General features: G+C 40.3%; 1 long non-coding RNA gene across 1 annotated transcript; it reads right to left on the bottom strand.

Moving 5' to 3' along the window:
• Positions 1-3,888: 3,888 nt before the first annotated feature.
• On the bottom strand, positions 3,889-10,259 carry LOC132344092 (uncharacterized). Its single transcript, XR_009493208.1, has 3 exons — positions 9,682-10,259; positions 7,154-7,320; positions 3,889-4,159 (listed from the first exon to the last, which is right to left on the bottom strand). It is a non-coding gene; the product is annotated as an uncharacterized lncRNA (long non-coding RNA).
• Between the last annotated feature and the right edge of the window lie 12,950 nt (positions 10,260-23,209).

Here is a 23,209-nt window from a genome sequence, read left to right as displayed (position 1 = left end):
AGCTATCAAGGAAGCTCAATTATCTATCAGAAGCAAATAAAGGTGGGCTTGTCCGGGATTTGAACCCAGGACCTCTTGTGCCCTAAGGGAGAATCATACCCCTAGACCAAAAAGCCACATGTTAATAGGAAATGTTTAAATTGTGAGGTAAATATAATGCAATTTAAGTAATGAAGAGTATATAAAAAATATTCAGTTCAAACTCATGCAACCCCCAAAGCTCAACTCAAAGATAAATACCTGGGTATGGTGTAACAATTCTGACAACACGGTGCAGGTATACTGGAATCGAACAACTAAGTACATAGATAATGGATGGAAAAACCCCGTTTTCTCACTGTTGGGGTGGAAGTTTGCAGATAAACAAGAAAAGGAGGCTAGAATGATTCATGTAGTAATAGATTAGCATTAAAATCACAGACATAAACTTGTGTTTAGCTTAATATCAATGAAGATGGTTACAAATAGAAATAGACAGTGATACATGTACACTGTGATATCACTGACAGTGATACAATTTGTACAACACATATATTGGGTTGTCCAAAGAACTCATTTGAGTTTTTCCATAAGATGTTAGTTATTGAAAAATTTGAATGAACTTTTTGGAAAACCCAATATTTCCTTGCTCTGTCAACTGGAAGGGCCTGGGGACAGCACCCTAGGGGCAGTGAGCATATCTAGCATTCAGATTTGGTTTTTAATACCATTCTCCAATAGACATAATCTGGGCTCCTTGGAGAAATGGCTAATTCCAGGATTGGGGCGGAAAATATTTATGATAAGAAACCTGGAACATCTTTTAGTATCAAAATGTAAGGCAGTATAAAAAAAATAAAGCTGTAAGGATGAGGGTGCATCAGAAGGATGTGGGAGCTGGACCATGAAGAAGGCTGAGTGCCGAAGAATCGGTGCTTTTGAATTGTGGTGCTGAAGAAGACTCCCGAGAGTCCTTTGGACTGCAAAAAGATCAAACCAGTCAATCCTAAAGGAAATCAACCCTGAATATTCACTGGAAGGACTGATGCTGAAGATCCAATACTTTGGCCACGGGATGGAAGAATGGAGTCATTGGAAAAGACCGTGATGCTGGGAAAGACTGAAAGCAAAAGGAGAAGAGGGCAGTAGAGGATGAGATCATTAGACAGCATCACCAACTCAATGCACATGAATTTGAGCAAACTCCAGGAGACAGTGAAGGGCAGGGACGCCTGGCATGCTGCAGTCCATGGGGTCGCAAAGAGTTGGATATGGCTTAGCAACCAAACAACAAGATCAAAAGGACACCAGCGCCAATGGAAAGACCTCTCAGTGGTCCAAACTGGAATAATTTCTGCAACAAAATAAGGTAATAGAGGATTATAATTCAAAGTATAAAATAAATATCTAAGAGTCCATATTGATAGAAATAAAATATTGAATAGGGAGTCTAGACAAATCTCCCATGCTGAAGAATTCAAAATAATTTATGTAGATGCTCAGCCCTCTAGTAAGTGGCGTGTAGCTCTCTTAAGGGTGGTCTATGGATAGTGACTTCTTTCCAAAGATAACGGTATGGAATGAGAGGGGGGAAAGTAACTCTACAGAGGAGAACCTCAACAAGGCAACCTCAGCCAGATGATCAAGGTCAAAGTCAACAGTGATGAGTCATGGGGTTAATAGGTGCCCTTGATATGATGTGATGAGAAGAGCCCTTCACCTCTGTGATCTTCCTCCCAAAACACACAACTCCAGTCTGATTATAAGAAAAAACATCAAATCTCAAGTGAGGAAAATTCTACAAAATACTGGATTAGTTAGTATACCTCGAAACTCTCAAGGTCATCAAAAACAAGAAAAATTTGAGAAATTGTCACAGCCAAGAGGCCTCTGAGGAAACAATACAATTAAATGTAATGTAGTATTTTGGATGAGCTCCTGCAACAGGAAAGGATGTCAGGTGAACACTGAGGAACTACCTATAAAGTATGGACTCTGGTTAATAATGCATGCATGCTAAGTTTCTTCAGTAATGTCTGACTCTCTGCGACCCTCCTCTGTCCATGGGATTCTCCAGGCAAGAATACGGGAGTGGGTTGCCATGTGCTTCTCCAGGGGACCTTCCTGATCCAGGGGTCGAACCCGTGTCTCTTATATCTATCTGAATTGGCAAGTGGGTTCTTGACCACTAGTGCCCCTGGGAAGCCCCCTGGTTAATAGTAATGTATCAGTATTAGTTCATTAACTGTAACTAATGCACCATACTAAAGAATAGAGAAATAATATTAAATAATAGAGAAAACAGGCTGTGGTACATGTAAAGATTACATTATCTTTGCAGTTTTGTTTTTTTTTTCTGTAAATCTAAATCTATTCTAAAACAAACCAAAAAAATTTTTTTAAATAAGTGAATGGAAGGAACACTAAAGAACAGGAAACAAGGATAGAGATTTTTAAAATATTATATAATGAAGGAAACTTTGTGGAAAATAATAAATTTGATTAGTTTAAAAGCATAGACTAGAATCAATTATTCTTTTATTTTCATTTGCAAAAATAGATGCAAATAGAAGGCAAAAAGTTTGGACACTGTGTAACTAAGTCAGCATGTGGCCAATAGCGTTGATTTCAGTTCATAGCTTATAATCACAATAATCAGACCAGAGCTGATGAGCCAAGCTATTGGAACTATTTTTCCAATAGAGTAATTACTTTAATTCGGACCAGGGAACTATTTGGGGGAGGGAGGGTGTGTGGTTAGGATAGTACATAGACCCACTGAAGTTATTAATTAGTTTACACAGCTATGGCCAAAAAGCAGAGGAATAATGGGCTTTTATGGGGGAAATAAACCAATAAAAAGAGGATATGAGTAGTTTTTCACAATTGTGCTGATCTGATTACTGAAAAGTGTATTTTGAATTCGTTTTGGTATTGAATCATTGCAAAGCAATGCTTTTGTCATCTAATTGTTAATTGCTTTTCATGATGTAGATAAATGATAATCAACTTTTTGCATTTGCAAATATTTCCCAGCAATGTGATGATGAAGTGATAGTTTGCATTGTTTCTTCTTGTTAATTTTCAAGGCATTTTTACATGCTTAATGATTTATTTTTTGTCATTTGGAATAAAAGGTTTTTTCCTTTTTCATGGTTACATCTATTAATTATAAAATTTTAAAATATATTGAAAAAAAGTTAACCATAATCCCATCATGTTAACTTTTTAAATATATTTCCCATTAGGCTTATTTATATTGAACTACAATTGTGACTACATGTATATTCAATTCACGTCTGACTTAACAGTTGAGTATAAGGATTTTCTCATGCTGTTTAAAATTTTTAATAGCCACTATTTTGAGTATGATAAAATATTAAATCACTTGTTACATGATTTAGTCACTTATTAACCTATTAGATGTTTACAGGTTTTCCCCAGTGATATTTTATTCACCCATATATGTTCCAATACCAGAAGAAGAGGCCCGATCCACTGATTTTTTTCTGTCTTTGTGTATGCTGTGACCGGAGTAGTCTTACATTTGAAATTCAGGAAAGATAATGGGGTCTGAACAGTCAAGCATGCAAGTAAAATACAAAGGTATTTTTTAAAATACCACCTCCGTTTCAAATCCCATTCATTGAGCCTCCCAAAGATGAGGCATGGATCTGGTTAGCTATGTAATAAAATGGCACACATACTGCGTGCTGGACATCACAGGACAGCTGCCCATAAAACTAGACCTCAGGCCGACACCAAGACAACATTGTAAAGCACCTTTCCCCCAGTTAAAAATACATTTTCAAAAATGCCCAATTTAAGAAAAATACATATTGAGAAAATAAAGTATAAACCTTAATCTTAGAATGTAATACCTTAAAATGTAGAACATAGTGTATCAATTTGGGGTTAAAATGAAGACATTTTAATGTTTCAGAGAAATTTTAATTTTGATTGACATGCTAGAGAAGAACGAAACTTAAGACACATTCAAAAGAAACAAACCTAGACCTCGGACTTCAGCTTCCTTTACACTCAGAGTCTCGTCCTCTCTGAGACAGCTGTCTGAGCAGCCTCTGTGTTCACACTGAGTTTCTGAAACTGAATCTGTGACTGTGACTGGTGGGCCGAGATCGTGTATGCCAACAGACTCCAAGTCGGGATTGTCAGTTTCCTACGAATTCAAAGGATAGTAGTTACTGCTGGCAGAAATCTCTATTACTGAAGATTCTCTTTTCATTAGAGGACAATGGCTTTTTCCTTAATTTTCCAGTCCTTCATATCCACTCTGCTGCCATCCTGGAAGATGGGGGTGTTTTCATGAATTCCTACCCGATTTCTATGCCACTTAGGTGCACCCTTGTTAACCCTTGATGTCACAGAAAGTGTTATAATGGCATGCTGGATTGGGAAGAATAGTCATTTCTCAGGCCACCAATGTATATCTAATGAATTGAATTTAGCAAGTCTCTTGTTGGTATGAAATGCAGGGTAATAGACCTCAGATCAAACTCATCAGTCAAATAATACTTTGAAAATATAGTTTTATCAGTCTTGTCATTACCAACCAATTCATATTTAAACAGAACTTGGGATTCTTTGGCCTTCCCTGGTGGCTCAGATGGTAAAGAATCTGCCTGCAATGTGGGAGACCTGGGTTCAGTCCCTAGGTTGGGAAGATACCCTGGAAAAGGGCATGGCAACCCACTCCAGTATTTTTCCTGGAGAATCCCCATGGACAGAGGAGCCTGGCAGTCCATGGGGTCACAAAGAGTCAGACATGACTGAGTGACTAAGCAGATTCTTTGGGGGCAGCCATCATGATGATTCTTCTGGAAGTGTCTCTTGTTCCTCACCTGGCTAAGTGCAAATGCATTTTTTGCTTGATTGTTTGATTGGTTTTTACATGATCTCTGTTAGTGATGAAACTGAGAACATTTAAAATGTCAAATATTGCAGCATGAAGATGCCTTTGATCTAAAGTTGGTGAACTTTCTTTTGAATTGAAAACAATTCAGTTCATAAATGGATGCCTCATTCATAGATATCTAATTCATTCATTCACAACATATTTATTGAAAACTGACAGTGTGCCAGTCACTGTTCCAAATGCTGTGAACAAAGCAGGTAGGAACAAAGCAGTCATGGAGTGTATCTTTTCACAGCCCAGAATCAATGAACCCCACTGCCTTCTGAGGTGAAGTTGGTAATACGGAGAAGATCACTATTGCTGAAGAAGGAATCTTGACTAGACACTAGAAATTCTTTACATCCCCACTCTGGATTCACCTCCACTTCCATAGAATGAGCAGTTACTGAGACAACAGAGGCATCAAGAGCTTCTGAAATGAGACAGGGAACCCAGGGAACAAATTCTGCTGAAGCAAGGCCAATGAACAAATTCTACATTTTGTGTGTTGGGCGCAGGGGAGTTTATGGGCCAGAGGGAGCAAGGAAATTATTTTTCAAAAACAAAGCAAAAATACCTGCAAGACTGAATAAGATATACTCTACAAAAAAACAAACAAAAAAAAAACAGTAATGTGTAAGAAAGAGAAAAACAAGGCTTAGATTTCACAGAGATTTGGATGCAAACCAGAGATTTAAATCAGAACAAGAGCCAAATAATGCTAGACTGGAAACAAATCAGAATGATAGGTTTTATGGCTGCTTTAGAACTATGAAGTTGCTCAGGATTTGGGGATCTTGTTATTAGTTTGGAGGGTGGATGAGTACAAGGAGTCACCAGTACTTCAGAAATTTAAAAAGAGTCACTGGGAGTGAGGAAAACTTATGGAATGTTAAGGACCCAGTACTGTCAGACTGGATCTTTTAATCCAATAAAAGCAATTATTAAATTTACCAGGTTCATCCTCTGCTTCATACTGCCCTTCAAGGATGAGAAAGAGACCAGAGCCACAGCTTTGAAAGTATTCTGTATCTTGTCTGGATGGGAATAGGAAAGCCGTTAGAGAGCCTGCCAAACGTATGGGAATTCAAAGGGGAGCTTAGAAGAAAAGAAAATAGATTGAATGTGTCCAAAGAAGACAGACAAATAAAAGGAAAAAAAAAAAGAACTAGGGTTGAAGACAGACGTAGAACATATTAACTTGTACTCCTTGAGAAGCTAGTTTCTTATCCCATCCTTGAAGATATTACATGCACAATTTAGCACGATTGTGTTGAAAGAAGACAAAAGGACAGGTTATAAAAAGGGCTTGGGGGAAATTAGGAAAATGTGGAGCTTCATCTATCTTCCCTGTCATTAAAATATTAGAGTTTATTTGGAATGACTGGGAAGCCCTGGTGGCTCAGTGGTAAATAATCCACCTGCCAGTGCAGGAGACCCTGGTTCGATCCCTAGTCTGGGAAGATCCCCTGGAGAAGGAAATGACAATCCACTCCAGTATTCTTGCCTGGAAAACCCATAGACAGAGGCGCCTGTCAGGCTACAGTCCATGGAGTCACAAAGAGTTGGTCATGGCTTAGAGACTGAACAACAGTAATTGGAATGAAGCAAGACGAGTTGTGAACTTGGTTAAATGAAAGGAAATGGATTAAAGTGTGGTTTACTGTTTGGTTTCCAGGTTGCCTGTGGAATTTTTGCCAAACTATATGCATGAATTCCCAACGTAATGCTCTTCTAGCAAATTTCTGGAAGACGGTATGGGCTGTGCTCACTGAATATGTCTTGGTGTTCTCTGTCTGCCGTTTATATCTTAACACATCAATAACTGTTTTTGTTATATACTAAGATTTTTACTCTCTTAGATGAGGATAACTCCAATCATTTTCCCTTGAAATTTGAAGTAAAAACATTATAAGGCGTGAATAAGTAATTCCTTCTGAGTTATATCAACCGATGATCTAAATATGCATCCTGAATGTGTGAAAGAGTATTTTGGAAAGATCCATGCCTACAAAACATTGATATGTGAACAAAAATCTCTCTGTTTTCCCCCATAAGGGGAGATCTTTTTAATGGTGCTCTCAAGCTGAGAAAGATAGGAATGGTTTCCTGGTTCATCAGCATCGCATGGATCCAAATATTAGCTGGATATGAAGAGTGAGGTCACTAGATCTGAAACAAGAGGCTTTTTTTTTTTTTTTTCCCTGGATCCTTAAGGTCCCACTGTGACCTAAATTACACACAGTCGTACATACATACCATTTCCAATGACATCAGTTGAAACTTCCTGTGAGCAACTGGGAAAGGGACTTGGCCCGGAATTCCAAGAAACCCAACCTGAGGTTTTAAACCATAGGCATTCCCAGTACTTTGCAACTGATTCAATTTCCAATGAAATTATTGTCGTCCCTGGTTCCAACAGCAAACTAAAGGGAGAATTGAATTAGAAAGGAGAAACATTTTGTGGGAAGAAAAAAACAACCCACATTACTTTGTGAGAACATTTCAGGAGGACCCCAAGGAGACAGAACCCCAAGGTGCTATTCCCAAGATCTGTTGGATTACCTGGAAACAGATGTTTCGTGTAACTAAGGTGGTGACTGCAAGTGAGCAGGAGTGGAGAAATGGAGTGAAGGAACCAACACCTCCTCTTTCCTTCAGTCTTCTTCCCACCCCCCTTCCTCCGAAACCCAAGCTTGATTTGCTATTTGGCTCGAGGAGCAGGAGAGGACAGAGGAAGTCACAGTGCATTTCCATTTCTTGTCCAGTTTCCAGTCCCATGTCAGCAGAGCTAAACCTTGGATGGCCTAGTAGCATCCCCACGGAGGGCTGTTTGGCAGAGAAAGGGAAGGAGCTGGCGTTGGAGGACAGCCGTCTGCAGCGCTCAGCCCGCAAGCTGTCTCTCCCCTCTGACCCCTGTCAGTACTACAACGGGAGAGCAAGATAAAGAACACTCCCGTTCTCATCAAAAAGACAAGAGTTTTGTGTACAGCAGGCAGCAGACACTGCCTCCTTGGCCAGTGTCCAAGCTGGCTACAGAAATTCCTCTGCAACAAAACAAATCAGAGCTGCCCTGTGACTTGAACCGCAGGAAGCCCAAGTCCACCTACACAGCAGCTTCTCCAGGGCTGACGAATGTCACAATTAGTAGATTATGGGGCCAACTATATGGAAATGTATATATATATATATTATAATGTAACATGGTTTAGAGTCACCATCACTGACGCTTCAGAATGCTTGTTTCTACCAGACTTTGGATTGCATGATAATGTGAAGTCATTCAATGGCCCACATTTATCTACTTTTGGAAAATAGGGTTCTGAATCCCAGGCTGTTGAACAGAATTGCCTGTGGTAAAGCCAGCTATTTCCAAAAGTAGCCAAGCCAGGAATTCAGATCTCTTGCTGGCTATTCCAGGCTTAATGATTCACCTTCTATAGACACGGTGCTTGTCCTAGTGTTGACATGCCGTCCAGAATAGTTTGGAGCAGATTATCCTCAGGAAATTTATGTCCTCAGGTAGGAATTTACTGAGTACCATCTACTGACAGGAGATGAATATGAGGGGCGTCGGTTCCTCAAGCTTTCTAGAGAAATCTGTGGATCTACCAAGGCTTGCCACTGTGTCCAATCAGCCTTGTCTGAAGGCTCTATTTCTTACTGAGGTAGCCTGGACATTTTTTTCTGGAGGAAACACCAAAGAAAGTCTACCATTCTAAAAAATTCTGAAGAATTTCTAGACTTGCAAAGAATATCCGCAGTGTTGTGGAAACTCTGATTTCCAACTGAACTCCTACAGAACTTCTTGGAGTTCTGAGACTTGTTTTAAAATAGCACATGGCAGAGAGTGAAGTGTAGGCACAGTCTCTCTCTCTTTTTTTTTTAAAAGAGCTAAGTAATATAAGAAAATTTAAAAAGAAGCTATAAATAATTTTGAAAATGAAATCTGAAATCTCAGTGCAATGGAAATGTTTAGAGTAAAAGATAGCTAGAATGTAGTTCAAATGGGACCTGGGTAAGAAATGAATAAGGCTAAATAATAAAGTAGGATGAATGAGATAGCATCACTCAGTGATTAAGACTGCAGATTCTGAAGTCAGACCTACCTGACTTGGATCCATATTTGATCATTCATTAGATATGTAGCCTTAGGAATATTACTTAAAACCCTTTCACTTAAGATGTTCATTTGTTAAAGTCAGAGATTAACAAACCAATCTCATAGCTGTTCCTCAGGCTTTTCAAGGACATGAAGTGTGTACAAACTAAATATGAAGCCTAGTACAAATTAAGTGCACAATAAATGTCAGTTAAAGTTATCTTAAAATCAGTCAAAAGTCTGAAAGGAAGTGAAGAGAAGGTGCAATTTATTTGGTGGGCAGTAGCAGGAAACAATTTAGATATAAGCAATATTATGGAAAAATGCCCAAAGATATGGAGCCCATATTATCTGAAAAAACAAATTAGCACACAGGGCTAGAGAGTGGGAGACGTGACTGCCTATTGGGATGGCCATAGAACATCAAGGAAAGGCCATTTCTGCATGAAAGTGTGAATTATATTTGCAGAGGAGACAATTCTTAGGCTGAGGGCTATGGGAAATTAACATCTTCCCTTAGGCTATGATTTTTAGCTAGAGTCAACTGTAAATTACTTCATTTACTATATTAATGTGGCTCTTTTTCCTTCTTTGCGCTTCGAGATACACAGATTTCGATCATTTGACTACTTGGTAACATTCCACCAAACATACTTAACGGAGAAGAGATGAAAAAGCAACTAACCTTGATTGGCCAGGTGCGTACAATGGCTTCCGAGGAGAAATGGCCACAGCAACCTCCCCATCAGTGTGAGCCCAGATTCTTGGGATTTCTTAGAGACTATGCCTGTCACTTGGTTCTGTCCCAAGAGCATGTGCCCATTTTCATGAAGACTTTGGGGGCTTAAACAATCGTCTCCCCTTTTCCACAGTTTCCCTTTCCTTGGTTTCACATACCGTGCTCAACCACGGTCCAAAAATGTTAAATGAAAAATTTCAGAAATGAACAGTTCCCATCTTCTCTTTTTATTTGGTGGTGTTGGGCCTTAGTTACAGCACACAGGATCTTTGTTGCGTCATTTAGGATCTTTCGCTGCGGCGCACCGACTTTCTAGCTGTGGCGCGCACCAGCTCAGAGGTTGCAGCGTGCAGGCTTGGTTGCTCTGCGGCATGTGGGGTCTCAGTTCCCCGACCGAGGATTGAACCCTGGTCGTCCCCTGCATTGTAAGGCAAATTCTTAACCACTGGACCATCAGGGAGATTCCAAATCATACATTTTAAATTGCTTGCCATTCTGAACAGTGTCATGAAATCTGCTGATGTCCAGATCCACCCACCCAGGATGTGAATCATCCCATTATCCAACTCACCCTGCCTCTTAGCCTTCCGGGTTATCAGATTGACTGTGGACCGTTGCTATCACAGCTGGTGTTCGAGTCACTCCTGTTTTATTTCATAAGGGCCCCAAAGCATAAGAGGAAGTGATGCTGGCAGTTCGGATGTGCCAAACAGAAGCCAAAAAGTGCTTCTTTTAAGTGAGAAGGTGAGGCTCTTGATTAAATAAGAAAAACTTGTATGCTGGGGTTGCTGAGATCTCCAATAAGAATCTTTAATCTGTGAAATTATGAAGAAGGAAATAGAAATTTGTGCTAGTTTTCTGTTCCAAACTGCAAAAGTTATGGTTACAGTACAGGGTAAAGTGCTTGACTAAGACGGAAGTGGCATAAAGTTTGTACAGCAAGGTATTTCAAGAGAGAGATCACATTCACATTACTTTTATTACAATCAGTTCAGTTCAGTCGCTCAGTCGAGTCTGACTCTTTGCGACCCCATGAATCGCAGCACTCCAGGCCTCCCTGTCCATCACCAAGTCCCAGAGCTTACTCAAACCCATGTCCATTGAGTCCGTGATGCCATCCAGCCATCTCATCCTCTGTCGTCCCCTTCTCCTCCTGCCCCCAATCCCTCCCAGCATCAGAGTCTTTTCCAATGAGTCAACTCTTTGCATGAGGTGGCCAAAGTACTGGAGTTTCAGCTTCAGCATCATTCCTCCAAAGAAATCCCAGGGCTGATCTCCTTCAGAACGGACTGGTTGGATTTCCTTGCAGTCCAAGGGACTCTCAAGAGTCTTTTCCAACACCACAGTTCAAAAGCATCAATTCTTTGGTGCTCAGCTTTCTTCACAGTCCAACTCTCACATCCATACATGACCACTGGAAAAACCATAGCCTTGACTAGATGGACCTTTGTTGGCAAAGTCATGTCTCTGCTTTTGAATCTGCTATCTAGGTTGGTCATAACTTTCCTTCCAAGGAGTAAGCATCTTTTAATTTCATGGCTGCAGTCACCATCTGCAGTGATTTTGGAGCTCAGAAAAATAAAGTCTGACACTGTTTGCACTGTTTCCCCATCTATTTCCCATGAAGTGATGGGACCAGATGCCAGGATCTTCGTTTTCTGAATGTTGAGCTTTAAGCCAACTTTTTCACTCTCCACTTTCACTTTCATCAAGAGGCTTTTGAGTTCCTCTTCACTTTCTGCCATAAGGGTGGTGTCATCTGCATATCTCAGGTTATTGATATTTCTCCCAGCAATCTTGATTCCAGCTTGTGCTTCTTCCAGTCCAGCGTTTCTCATGATGTACTCTGCATATAAGTTAAATAAGCAGGGTGACAATATACAGCCTTGACTCCTATACACCTTTTCCTACGCGGAACTAGTCTGTTGTTTCATGTCCACTTCTAACTGTTGCTTCTTGACCTGCATATAGGTTTCTTAAGAGGCAGGTCAGGTGGTCTGGTATTCCCATCTCTTTCAGAATTTTCCACAGTTTATTGTGATCCACACAGTCAAAGGCTTTGGCATAGTCAATAAAGCAGAAATAGATGTTTTTCTGGAACTCTCTTGCTTTTTTGATGATCCAGCGGATGTTTGCAATTTGATCTCTGGTTCCTCTGCCTTTTCTAAAACCAGCTTGAACATCAGGAAGTTCACGGTTAACGTATTGCTGAAGCCTGGCTTGGAGAATTTTGAGCATTACTTTACTAGCGTGTGAGATGACTGCAATTGTGCGGTAGTTTGAGCATTCTTTGGCATTGCCTTTCTTTGGGATTGGAATGAAAACTGACCTTTTCCAGTCCTGTGGCCACTGCTGAGTTTTTTCAAATTTGCTGGCATATTGAGTGCAGCACTTTCACAGCATCATCTTTCAGGATTTGAAATAGCTCAACTGGAATTCCATCACCTCCACTAGCTTTGTTCATAGTGATGCTTTCTAAGGCCCACTTGACTTCACATTATTGTTATAATTGTTCTATTTCTTATTGGTTATTGTTAAACTCTTACTGTGTCTAATTTATACTTTAACTTAATCATAGGTATGTATGTATAGGAAAAACACGTAACATACAGTAAGTCCACTGCATATGAACAAATTCTGTTCCAAGAGTGTTGTCGTAAGTCCAATTTGTCAGTCCAACAAAGTTAACCTAGGTGCCCAACAAACAAAATTGGCTATAGAGTACTGTACTGTAATAGATTTATAACACTTTTTATTCAAATAATACATAAAAAGCAAAAAAATAAAGGGAACATCTTAAATCTTACAGTACAGTGTCTTGAAATGTACAGTAGTACAGTACAACAGCTGGCCTATCGGGGCTGGCATCGAGTGAACAGGCAAGAAGGATTATTGATTGGAGGAGAGACAGGAAGTGGGAGACAGTAGAGCTGAAGGATCGTCAGCAATAGGAGAAGGAGGGCAAGCTGCAATTTCACTCGCACCTGATGTTGATGACCCAGGTACTGGGTCTTGCTGGGACCAGATGTACATTTGTCTGTTTGAAAGTTCACAGCTTGAAGGTTCATATGTAGGGGACTTACTCTATAGGGTTTGATACTATCAGTGGTTCCAGGCACCCACAGGCTGGTCTTGGAATGTATAACCCATGGATAAGGGGAGACAACTATATAAGCCTTGTGCCAGGAGCTAACCCCAAACTCCCAATTCCTCCCTCCCTCTGAGCAACCACAAGTCTGTTGTCTATAAATCTGTTTTTATTTTGTAGATACGTTCATTTGTGTTGTATTTTAGATTCCACATATAAGTATTTGCAGTTATTTTAAATCTTTGCCAGGCAGCTCATAGAGCTGTGTTTCTTCTGAGTCCATTTTTGGACTTTTCTTTCTTTCCCTTAATGACCCAGTGGCTCCCTGTTTGTATGCCTTGTAAGTTTTTGTCATGATTTGGGCATTTGCAAAAACAACCACTTGTCCAAGTCTTTGCTCACTTGTTTCACCCAGGGAATGATCTTCACCATCAGCCCCGCTGGAGGTTCTCGGACTTTTCAAACTCAATCTGTTCTCTTACTCACCCTGGCATCTCCTGCGGCTTCAGTCTTGCTCATCTCTGTGTTTCAGCACCTCCTAATCTCTTAACAGTGGTCCCTTCAGCTCTATGAGTCAGGCAAAACAGAACCTAGTTGCTTGGGAAGTCCCCAGAGAAGCCAGAATATTAGACTGGTGAACTACTGTCTGTTCTCAGCCAGGAGGAGGAGGCCTGGTGTGGAAGGCTTCGTCTCACTTACTTGAGGCAATTCTGTGTCAGGGAGAGGGGGATGGATGGCCACGTCAGATGCCACGGTGTTCCCTGTCCCTTGTGTTGGAATTCGTTCTGGATTTGCTATCTTCTGGATGCTGTAGCTTCTTAACTGGTCTCTATTGTTCTCAGAGAGGTATTATGCTTCATCTATTGTTGTTAACTTTGGGTCTTTGTTGGGGAAAGAGGGCATGTAGCTTACTAGTTCTCCATATGGCTAATGTCACTCGATTAATGAATTTTTGACCAAGATATGAAGGCAATGTAATGGAGAAAACACAGTCTTTTCAACATATAGTGTAGCAACAATTAGGGCTTCCTGGTGGCTCAGTTGGTAAAGAATCAGCCTGCAATGCAGGAGACCCAGGTTTGAACCCTGGATCAGGAAGTTCCCCTGAAGAAGGAAATGGCAACCCACTCCAGTATTCTTGCCTGGAGAATCCCATGGACAGAGGAGCCTGGGAGGTTGCAGTTCATGAGGTCACAAAGAGTTGGGCATAGCTGAGTCACTAAACTACCACCACCAAGGAGAAAAAGAAAAAGAAATTTTGATCTATATATAAAAGTAATTCAAAAGCAATCATAGGACTTCCCTGTCTGATTAAGAATTAGCTTTGGTTTTTCCAGTAGTCATGTATGGATGTGAGAGTTGGACTATACAGAAAACTGAGCACTGAAGAATTGATGCTTTTGAGCTGTGGTGTTGGAGAAGACTCTTGAGAGTCCCTTGGACTGCAAGGAGATCCAACCAGTCCATTCTAAAGGAAATCAGTCCTGAATATTCATTGGAAGGACTGATGCTGAAGCTGAAACTCCAATACTTTGGCCATCTCACGCGAAGAACTGATTCACTGGAAAAGATCCTGATGCTGGGAAAGATAGAAGGCAGGAGGAGAAGGGGATGACAGAGGATGAGACGGTTGGATGGCATCACCGACACAATGGACTTGAGTTTGAGTGAACTCCGGGAGTTGGTGATGGACAGGGAGGCCTGGTGTGCGGTAGTCTATGGGGTCACAAAGAGTTGGACACGACTGAGCGACTGAAATGAACTGTCAGTGCAGGGGACACAGATTTGATCCCTGGTCCGGGAAGATTCCACATGTCGCTAGACAACTAAGCCTGTGGCCGCAACTACCGAGCCCTCAGCCCAGAGCCCTCAAGCCACAACTTCTGAGCCTGTGCTGTGGAGCCTGTGAGCCCCAGCTACTGAGTTTGCATGCCCGAGAGCCTGAGCTCCACAACAAGAAAAAGCACTGCAGTGAGAAGCCTGCACACCATAATTAGAGAGTAGCCCCCACTCGCTGTAACTAGAGAAAGCCCTTGAGCAGCAATGGAGAACCAGGGCAGCCAAATAAATAAATAGCAATCATATACCTAAATGTAAACTTTAGAAAACTATAGATGCGATTAGTTGGTGTATACAACTTCTTGATAATACCATTTATATGGAAATTTAAAGGTCTTGGAATAGTGAAAGCATCTTGAAAAAGAGAAACAATGTTTGAATACTCCTGTTACCTTATTTTGTGATTTAACATAAAGGTGTTAATACTATAGGCAAGATAGTATGGTACTGGTTTAAGGACAGAGAAGTAGACCAAAGAGACCTAATGGAAAGTCAAGTAATAGATCCACACATAGAATCAAAATTTTTTTTTTTTTACAAAGCTGTTATTGTTATCTACTGCTGAAAGAAAAATCTTATCAATCTTATTGTTCCAACTGGATATCTTTGTAGCAAAAAAAGTACACTTTGACCTATATTTCACCCTATACATAAATCTCAACTGAAGATGGATTATAGACCTAAATACAAAAGCTTAAAATAAAAAGCTCTTGGCTACCTGGAGTTTATCTTTGCTACATTGAAGTAGATTATTTAGAATATAAACATCACTAATAATAAATGAAACACTTGAGAGACTGGACTTCGTCAAAATTAATAAACAATTTGTTCATCAAAAAAGATTGTTAAGAAAATGAAAAGGCAAGGCACAGATGGGGAGAAAATATTCAAAATAGACATATGACACAAGGAACTCACATTGAGATTATACAAATCGAAACTTCTACAGATCGATAGCAAAAAGTAAACAACTCATTAAAAATAATAAAAATATTAAAATAGACCCTTCAAAAAAAGAGGATGTACAAATGGCCAATCAACACATAAAACATATTCAACATCTTTAGTCAATATGGAAATGCAAATTAAAAGCACAGTGATTACCAGTACATACCCATTAGAAATTCTGAATTTAAATTGACTATAAATTTCAGTTGTTGAAAAGGATGCAAATCAACTGGTACTCTCATAGAGTATGGTGAGAATATAAAATAGTCCAACAAGTTGAGACAGTTATTAGCATTTGCTTTTATAGAATTAAACATACATTTATCTTGAAAGCCAGCAATTTCACTTCTACTAATTTACCTCAAAGTAATGAAAGCACATGTCCATCCAAAGACTGGCACAAAATATGTACTGCATTTTATTCATAATAGAAAAAATTGGGAACAATTCAAATGTCCATCAACAGGAGAATGAATAAATTGTGGTACATTCACACAGTGGACTGGTATTCAGCGATAAAAAGGAACAGATTATGGATACATGTGGCATTATAGACAAATCTCAAAAACAACATAGTGAGCAAGAGAAACCAGGCACAGAAGAGTACATACTATGTTATTCCATTTTTCAGTGGCATCTACGATTATTGAAATCCAAATGGTAGTTCATTTGGGCTCTGGAGATGGGGAAGGTAGACTAGAAAGAGATTTGAAGAACTTTTGTAGTATGATGTCAATGCTGTAGATCTTAACTGGGATATTATTTACATGGTTATACGTATTTATTAAAACTTATCACACTAGTCACTAAAGATTTATGTATTTTAAAAATCTGTAGGTGAGTTTCTGGAGAAGGGATTGCCAACCCACTTCAGTATTCTATCCTGGAGAATCCCATGGACAGAGGAGCCCGGTGAGCTACAGTCCATAGGGCTGCAGAGTCAGACACGACTAAAGGGACCTAGCGTGTACTCGTGAACATATGTAAGTTTACCTTCATAAAAATTTTTTTAAAGAAAAATAAAAAATATTTTTAGTTAAGCAAAAACAAGGTAATTCATTACTATCAGATGAGTTCTCATGGAAATACCAAAGGTTATTTTTCAGGCTGAACAGGTGTTGATGAAGATGTAGTTGAAATGCAGGAGCTGCAGATAGCAATGTAAATTGGTACAACTTTAAGAAACTATTCTGCCTTATCTATAAAACCAACAGGCCGGCAATTCCACCTCTCTTTACTGAGAACCATACATTTGTGATTTTTCAACAGGCTATATTTCATGTGTATCTGAAATGTTCAGAGAAGGTGGGAAATTTCAATAGCAAAGTCAAAGTATAAGAAGCAGTTAAGATCACTATTTAGACGGTAAGTCTGGTAGACATACACCTGTGACGGAAGCTGGGCTCCTGAACAGAGCTGGCAGTCAAGGAGGGTGAACCAAACGTAGGATGAAGGGAGGACTACAGACTCATCCCAGCACCACGTGACCTGGCTGGCTGGCTCTAATATTCCCAGAAGCACAACATCCAGCCGACCCCAGCATCCACATAGCCACAGCTCTGCACTCTCCCAGAAATGGATCAACACCTGCAAATCCAAGGCTATGGTGATGCCTCCAACTAGTCTTACTGCTGCTGCTGCTGCTAAGTCACTTCAGTCGTGTCCGACTCTGTGTGACCCCATAGACGGCAGCCCACCAGGCTCCCCTGTTCCTGGGATTCTCCAGGCAAGAACATTGGAGTGGGTTGCCATTTCCTTCTCCAGTGCATGAAAGTGAAAAGTGAAAGTGAAGTCACTCAGTCGTGTCTGACTCTTACCGACCCCATGAACTGCAGCCTACCAGGCCCCTCTGTCCATGGGATTTTCCAGGCAAGAGTACTGGAGTGGGTTGCCATTGCCTTCACTAGTCTTAGTATTTCACTTTGAATAAAATTATTTATTTATTTGGCTGTGCCAGGTCTTAGTTGCAACACACAGGATCTTTAGTTGCGGCGCGTGAGATCTAATTCCCTGACTCAAAGCATGGAACCCCGGTCCCCCTGCTTTGGGAGGGCAGAGTCTTAGCCACTGGACACCAGGGAAGCCCCACTCGTTTACTGTAATTAAAACTCTGTCTCTTCTTTAATGAAACAACAACAAAAAAAGTTACTGATTACAAGTGGCACCTTTCTGTATGAAATTTTTCTACCTAATTCCCTGTCTTTTATTTCCAAACAGTCAATTAGAATTTCCTATGTTCCTTACATTTTTCTGGCACAGCAGGCTCAATGGAGGGTTGCGATGGAAGGACGCTTGATGCGGAGAGAGCAGCAAAGTCAAAGGCCCTGAGATGAAGGAGAAAACAGCATAGTGATTGGGAATTAAAAGTCCTTCCGTCTCACTGGGCTGTCTGCAGTCCAGGGAGCTGGCGTGAGAGATGATGAAGCGGGAAAGGGAGGCCAGCCTCAAACTGGAGGAATTTTGCAGATATGTTTGGATTTTCAACGTTTCCTCAAGTGGTCAGGAGTTGTTTGTTTGTTTGTTTTTACTACTTCACTCACAGTTGCAAAGATGAAAAACTCCAATCACTTCCTTTTTTTTTAAATCTACCTAAGATTTTTGAAAGGTGAACGCTCTCTGGATTCTCTCTATATAAATATATTCACAGGAGGACTATAAAGCTGTATTTTGGAGAACAGTGTGGTGTTCTTTTTGTGCTTTAATCTGTGCTCGACATAGAATAGTAAGAAAGGATCCAGCTTCCTCCTGTTGATCCTAGTTCTCGTACCAGAAGCACTGACCCAATTACTCCCAATGCCATTCTCCACAGACTTCATTATCTACTTCCTCTGCGGGTTTGTATTGGAACGTTTTAAACTCTATCCAGGGATGCTTTAGTGAAATGAGGATTTCACTAAAAAGTGAAAATAATTAATTTAATTCATTTGAGTCCTCTCCTGACTAGCTCATTCATTCTTTCACTAGTTTTTTTAATTTTTTTTTAGAGTTACATTTTAAAAAAACTTTATTTTTTAGCCACGCTGCCCAGCTTGTGGAATCTCAGTTCCTCAACCAGGGATCAAATCTATGACCCCTGCAGTGAAAACGCAGAGCCTTAACCACTGAATCGCCAGGGGTGTTCCACACTATTCTTTAACTTCAGAATCTCTAGTACACTGATCTTTCTTTCTTCCAATCCATCTATGACCTTCTGTTACCATTTCTTTTGCAATTTAGATAAGACCTATGAATCATGACTTCAAACTCTCTATGTATCCTTTAGTTTTTCACCCTCCTTGCTTTTTTTGTGTGGTAAAACCCCAATGAACCGCTTCATTCATCCACTGTGTGGATGCCTGGAGGTTGGAAGCCCGCCATGATGGTCTTCTTGTAACCTAGGCAAGAAGTGAAAGGAGCCTGCACTGTGGCAGAGGGACTTTATAAAACACTGGCACCAGATTCCAGGAATATCAAAGAAGTGGAATTATAAGACTTCATTTCTGGCTTTTTCAGCTAGATAGGGGCCAGCTGTTCACTAAGATTGGTAACAGTGAAAGGGGAGACTTTGGTAAAGAGAGAATCCCCTTCAGCCAACAAATGGAAGTCCTTTTGAGGTCTCCAGATGCAGCTTGTCCAGAGTTGAGGAGACAGTTGTGGGGTGCATAGGTGACTTGGGAGTCATGGCAAGTGAACAGTAACTGGGGCCATGGGGTTTAATTAACATACAAAAGGAAAATGTGTTGAGAGAAGAGAAAAGAAACCCAAGGCCAGAACAGAAGAGTCCATTAAATAAATGTGCAGAAGCCAAGGGAAAAGAAAGCATCAAAAAATTTAGTAATGAGATGAACCAAGCTCTAAGAGATCAAGAAAGGGAAAAACAGAAAATGTCTGTTGGATTTAACAATAAAAAGTTAATTATTGACTCAGAATATGAAATTATTGACTCAGATTTTTAACCGGAAATCATTTGCAATAGCTTGAGAAGTGAATAGAGCATGATAAAATGGAGAAAACATAGAAATTGTTGTTCAAATGTAAAAGAGCCCAGTTAAAGGGCAATGCATGGATGAGGCAGTACTTTAAAGGTAGTGATCATTTGAATATGTTTAGATGTTGATGGGAAAAACTCGAAGATAAGGAGAATTGGAAGGTTTAGAGTAAGATGGAAGAAATAAGTGGAGTAAGGATGCTGAGAGGTGGGTGGGGATGGAAGTAAGAGCAGAGGCAGGGAGACTGAGACTGAAAAAGATCTCCCTGTTGAACCCTTCTACACTGTTGGTTTAAATGTAAGTTGGTGCATCCACCATGGAAAACAGTATGGAGGTTCCTCAGAAAACTAAAAATAGAATTACCCCATGATCCAGTAATCCAACTCCTGGGAATATCCCCAGACAAATCTATAATTCAAAAATATACATGTACCTGTATGTTCATAGCACAACTATTCATGATAGCCAAGGCTGGGAGATAACCTAACATATATCCATTCATCTGTCAATGAAGGGATAGAGAAGATGTGATACATATATACTACGGAATACTACTCAGCCACAAAAAAGAATGAAATAATGTCATTTGCAGCAGCATAGATGCAACTGGAGATTATCATATTAAATGAAGTCAGTAAGAAAGAGAAAGATAAATAGATGTCACTTGTAAATAAGATATCACTTATAGCTTCCCTGGTGGCTCAGATGGTAAAGAATCTGCTTGCAATGCCAGGCACCCGGGTTCGATCTCTGAGTCAGGAGGATTCCCCTAGAGAAGAAGATGGCTACCCATTCCAGTATTCTTGCCTGGTGGATTGCATGGAGAGGGGAGTCTGGTGGGCTACAGTTCATGGTGTTGCAAAGAGCAGGACATAACTGAGCGACTAACACTTTCACTTTTTCTATATACGGAATCTAATACATGGCGCAGGTGAATTGATCTACAAAACAGAAGCAGACTCACAGACATAGACGACAGATTTGTCTTGCCAAGGCGGGTAGGGGACGGAGAGGGATGGACCTGGAGTTTGGTGTTGGTATATACAAACTATTACATTTCGAGTGGATAAACAGCAAGGTCCTAATGTATAGCAGAGGGAGCTGTATTCTATATCCTGTGATGAACCATAATGGAAAAGAATATATATAGGCGTATAACTGAATCACTTTGCAGTACAGCAGAGATTGGCACAATTCTGTAAATTAACTGTGTGTATGTGCTAAGTCGCTTCAGTCATGTCTATTTGTGATGCTATGGACTGTAGCCCGCCAGGCTCCTCTGTCCTTGGGATTCTCCAGGCAAGAATACTGGAGTGGGTTGCCATGCCCTCCTCCAGGGGATCCTCCCGACCCAGGGATCGAACCCATGTCTCCTGTGTCTCCTGCACTGCACGTGGATTCTTTACCACTGAGCCACCAGGGAAGCCCTGTAAATTAACTATACTTCAATTAAAAACGAAAACTCCCTGTTGTTTTGATTTGAAAGGTAAAAATTAGAGATGAACACAGTTGTAGGCAAGTAGGCTGGGGGGATCTGGATTGGAACAGGAAGTAGCTGGAATTTCTTCCCCAAGGCATCTATTTCTAATATCAATTATTTTAAGGAAGTGAGGGGAGAAATTCAAGCTCAGAAGGAAAAAGGGACTAGGACTGAGGGGAAGGAAAACTGAAGGTGAAGATCCAGCTAGACCGGTCAGATTCTCAACTCTGCCTTCTAATAGCATCACCTGAGGAACTTTAAAAAATACTTATTCCCAATTTCCAACCCAAGAGATGCTGATTTAATTGTTTTGGGCAAAGTGGTTTTAAAAAGCTCCATAAGTCAGTCTAACGTACAGCCAGCGTTCAGAAAGTTCTGCTCGGACCCCTTTGTTTCTGGGATTTTGCACCAACTGGGTAGAAGTAGTGAAGGCAGATGGTTGAAGTGACCATAGTTAGAGTTTTGCTGAGCAGGTTTGGAGGAAGGAGAATGGAAAAGCGTTGAAGGCTGGTCTACGAAGTTTAGGCTGAAGTGAGAAAATGAAGATATGAGCTGATTTAAAAAGACTGATAGAAAATAGAGTAGCCAAGGAGGGGTGAACACACGTAGAAAGAGGAAGGGGGTGATTGATCCAGAAGCAATGAAAAAAGTAGAATTCCCTTTTAACTTTCTGATGATCTCAGTCCACTCCTTCAGCCACATGCCCTTGAAAATAGTGTTTTAAAATATTTCTGATCAAAACTATAGAAGAAATAGAAAATAGAGTTTGTAGGGAATTGGGATTATGACAGCACTTGAAGTGTGGGGGAGCAGAAAGCGTAGATGGTCGGGGAAAATTCTCAATTAAAACCTTTTTTTATGATTTCTCTTACTTCTCATGTATCAGTCTGAGGTTTCTTGCTTATAAATGAACACTTAGCACATAAGAAAGTGATTGGACTTTTAAATTTTAGTGGGTATTAGGTAGTAGTAGTATGGTTTGGAGATTATCCCTCCTCTGTAATTAAAGATATGAATAATGTTTTTCTTTAAAGAAAGGATGTGATTAATAGAATTTAGGGATGCTGGCTATATTAGGAATAAGTTATTGGAATGATCTTAAGTCGTCTGCATATAAGGTTTTAAGTAATAGGAGTCCCAGAGAGGCATGATAAACAACGCATCAGTAGACCTCAGGACAAAACTCATTTACTCTAGATTTCTATAAGAGCCTAGGGAAAACCTCTGAACTATTCTTAACAAAGATGAAGTGGCAGTAAGATGGGGGAAAACAGCAGAGCCTTCACATCCCACAGCCACACAAAATAGAGTCTTGATCATGCCTCAAGAGAAGAGAAAGAAAAACGCATTCTGAGAACGCGCACGTTATTTCACAAGGAGTTTAGAAAAAAAGACGGCTGGAGCATTATTCATTGGAATTCTTTTTTTCCATTGTTCTCATTAAAACTGGCCCTGTTTTATCTTCCCCTGAGACTGTTTGAACTGTAGATTCTGATGTCCTTTGAACTTTGTTCTTTGATAAAAGTTGGGCAAAAAACACATGCCACATACAACTGGGGACCTGAGATTTGAGACTTGTGATAGTTCTGGGGAGGACTTCCTGTCCTATGCCAAAAAAGAAAGACAAGTGTTCAAACTGACCAGGGGGCAAAATATTTCCATAGTTAGTCATTCATATCTACTGAGAAGCATCAATGAACTACAAGTTTTTTTAGATTCAAGGGTTTTTCTTTTTTTTTAATCCTGTTTACTATCCCCATCAAGCTGACAGGGCAGAAGGAAACATCCCCTAGGATTGGTGTCCATCAACACATTTCCACCAAAATGGTGTGTGGGAAAAAACCACACTTCTTTATGTTCCTCCTTAAAAGACGGTGCCTTTTGAATAGCTCAAAAGGAAGCAAAGTGATGGAGTTTTGTTTTCAACTGTTTTTTCCACTCTGACTTTTTTTCTTCCTTCTTGCAAAAGAGTCTTTAAATGGAGGTATTTATGATTTTCAGTTCAGTTCAGTTCAGTCGCTCAGTCGTGTCCGACTCTTTGCGACCCCATGAATCACAGCACTCCAGGCCTCCCTGTCCATCACCAACTCCCAGAGTTCACTCAGACTCATGTCCATCGAGTCAGTGATGCCATCCAGCCATCTCATCCTC

Source organism: Bos taurus, chromosome 27 (genome assembly GCF_002263795.3).
Source record: "Bos taurus isolate L1 Dominette 01449 registration number 42190680 breed Hereford chromosome 27, ARS-UCD2.0, whole genome shotgun sequence".
NCBI lineage: Eukaryota > Metazoa > Chordata > Mammalia > Artiodactyla > Bovidae > Bos > Bos taurus.
Note: the sequence above shows the minus strand (reverse complement) of the source record. Positions and strands in the feature narration are given on the sequence as shown.